This window comes from Chenopodium album, chromosome 25 (genome assembly GCF_948465745.1).
Source record: "Chenopodium album chromosome 25, dcCheAlbu1.1, whole genome shotgun sequence".
NCBI lineage: Eukaryota > Viridiplantae > Streptophyta > Magnoliopsida > Caryophyllales > Amaranthaceae > Chenopodium > Chenopodium album.
The window spans coordinates 21,007,219-21,010,548 of NC_137858.1; the positions used below are offsets into that span (position 1 = coordinate 21,007,219).

General features: G+C 40.5%; 1 non-coding gene across 1 annotated transcript; it reads right to left on the reverse strand.

The window, feature by feature from the left end:
- Positions 1-1,994: 1,994 nt before the first annotated feature.
- On the reverse strand, positions 1,995-2,101 carry LOC145615841 (small nucleolar RNA R71). Its single transcript, XR_014107424.1, has one exon. It is a non-coding gene; the product is annotated as a small nucleolar RNA R71 (small nucleolar RNA).
- Positions 2,102-3,330: the final 1,229 nt, after the last annotated feature.

Below are 3,330 nucleotides of genomic sequence, written 5' to 3' on the forward strand. Positions count from 1 at the left end.
TGCTTGAGTTTTGTAGGAATTTGCGTACTTGGAGCAATTTTCCGGGTTTTCGAGGAGCATCTACAAGTGTTGGAAGACCGCGACCACTTTCGATAGCCCAAGACTGATTGGAGGTAGCAAATCAGTGACTAAGGGCTCAGTTTTGGAGATACGAGGCAATTGGACCGAGTTAGGAGGCCCAAGGAATAAGCCTTGAGGCCCAAGATGATCCGCCCGGACCACCATGGGGCCGCCCGAAGGCGCGCCCGGCTGGGCGGGGCGAGCAGCAGCGAGAAGAAGCCCGCGCCCGGAGCACGCGCCCGGCCGGGCGCGAGAAAGCTTAAGAGGATAAAAAGGCGGGCCCGGTCGGGCGGCCCCTTGCCCGACCGGGCGCGTGTGTTTTAGGGGAGGTTTATCTCCGATTAATTATGTTCAGTTTAGGACTCTTGCTTAGTATTAATGTAATTTTATTAGGCAAGATTACTTACTTCTTTTCACTTCTCTTTACTCTAGTTTTAATTCCTTCTCTCTCTACTTAGACTTTCTCTCTCTAGATTTATTTTCTCTTGTTCCTAAACTCCATTGTAATTCCGCCGTCTTGGTACGATTTCTCTCTTATTAATCTTAGTATTTTTATTCATTCAATTTCTTATGTCTTGCTTAATTGCTTTGTTTAGTTTATATTTAATTATGCGTGAGTAGTTCTCTTTCTAGGGTTTAGGGGGATCTAATAAATAATATGAAGGGGTAATTTTATGATTATTAATTGTTAATGCTTAATTGATTTCCTATTGATTGTTTAAATGCTATGCAATTAGATTTGGCCAGGTTTAATTGTATGAGTTTAGCAATATTGATTCGAGATTCGAGAGATGAGAATTGATGTTTAGGCTTAGTTTCAATAGGCAGATTAATTTATAAATGGTTAGGTCGAGATTCGAGAGATGAGATTTAATACTGGTAAATTAACTCTGTGATTGTAATACGTAGCGAAAGCCCTTTATGATCTGATTTATTAATGCATTGATGATTGATTATTATGTTTTACCCTGGAATATTGTTTATTAGTGAACCTATGCCCTAGGCTTTATTATTATTGATTTCTTCCTTATTTATTCTCCTTACTCATAATCTTCGTAGTATAGTTTATAATCACAACCAAATTAGTTACTTTAATCATTTAGATTATAATAATTAATTAGGAGTAGAAAGACTTGTTTCCCTGAGGATTCGACCCTACTTCCCTATCTGCATAAGCTAGTGGACTTAGGTAATTACTTTTGATTAGGCGATACGACTTTAGCTTGTCAAAATTTGGCGCCGTTGCCGGGGAAACGGTTTTATTTTTATTTCTAATTGTTTTTGTAGTCTAGATTATTTTCCTTTTGCCTCAAAGGACATTAGTTTTTTGAGGTAGTTCTAATATCTGTCTTTTTAGTTCTTTGTTTATGCCCAGTTGTTCCAGATCAGGTTACATTCCATTCGATCCTGAGATCAAGCGCTCTCTCCATAGACAGAAGAATTTTTATAGGCAGATCCTGGCAGATTCTGGGAGTAACGATATTCCTAGAAATCCACTACCTAACTCTAGTGATTCGGAGCACTCTTCTGATTCAGAATTAGAGATGGGTACACCACCTCCACCTCGCAAGCTCAGCGTTTATTCGCAGCCGTCCCTGACGGATTTTCCACATCTTTCTCCTACACCTGATCTCGAGGGAGTCCAGTTCGAGATCAAGCCCCAGTTTATAACGATGATAGAAAGAAAGCAGTTCAGTGGAGCTAAGGGTGAAGATCCTAATCTTCACATTGCGGATTTCTGTCAATACTGCAATACTATTAGGCAGAATGGGGTAACGCAGGACCAAATCAGGGAGATTCTTTTTCCCTTTTCTTTATGTGGAAAAGCTAAATTGTGGTTTAATGGTTTGAATAGAACTGCACTAGGTATTACTAACTGGGAGACACTTGCTTTGAATTTTTATAATAAATATTACTCTGCAGAGAAAACAGCTTTATTGAGAAGTGCCATTCAGAATTTTGCCCAGGAGCCAGATGAAGCATTATATGAGGCTTGGGAAAGATTCAAGGATCTGCAGAGGGAGTGTCCCCACCATAACTTGGCGAAGTGGCAGTTAATTCAAGCCTTTTACAATGGATTAGGGAATGTATCAAGGACAATTTTAAACTCCGCAGCTAGCGGTAGATTTATGAATCTTAATGTTGATGATGCAGGTCAGGTTATTGAAGATATGGCGATCCATAATTCCCAATATGGGAATACGAGAGGTTATGCTAATAAGGGCAAGCATCATGTTGATTCAGTAACCCTTATGCAAGCTCAGCTTACTACTATTTGCCAGAAATTAGATAACCTTAGTACTAATATTCCTAATTCTGTTGCTAATGTTTCTGCTATTTCTAATAATGCTAATGATGCTTTTTGTGAAAATTGTGGAAGTGTAGGACATTTTGAGCAAGATTGCAGGAGTTCGATGGAGCAAGTTAATGCTTTCCAAACCTACAAGAAAAATAACCCATACTCCAACACCTACAATCCTGGCTACCAGAACCATCCCTACCTATCTTACCGTAGCACCAATGTTCAAAACCCTCCACCTCCACAACAACCACAACCAGCACCCCCTCCATAGCAAAAATATTACCACCCTCATGCTAACCAGAAACCCCCATCACAAGCCCCTACTACATCTTCTGACCCTGCTTTATCAGAAATTAGGGCAATGCTGACCAGTATGCAAAAACATATGGAGAGTAGAGACCAACAAATGGACTCTATTATAGCCCATAATAAAGTCATGGACACCCAAATTGCCCAATTGTCCTCTACCCTTCAATCTCGCCAGCAGGGAGCCCTACCAGTGCAGGGTATTCAACCTACGGAACATGCAAATGCAATTACCCTAAGGAGTGGTTCACACTACGATGGGCCTCCAATGCCCAAAGAGGATGAACCTGATTTAATTAATATTGCTAATCCTGATTCCGTTGTACCAAATGCCCCTGCAGGGCTCCAAGGTAAAATTGCTAATACTAATATTTCTGATGATTCATTGCAGGGTACAACCTCAGGGAAGGATGCACCCCAGGGGAAGAGTAGGGAAGCACCACCAGTTATCAAATTACCATTCCCTAATCGCCAACTAAAGACTAAGTTGGACAAGCAGTTTGGTAAGTTTTTGGAGGTTGTTAAAAATTTGCAGGTAACGGTCCCTTTTACTGAACTTATTACACAGGTTCCTGCATATGCTAAATTTATGAAAGATATTTTGACTAGGAAGAGGGCCTTTAATGAAGTAGAAACTGTAGCTTTTACTGAGGAATGTAGTG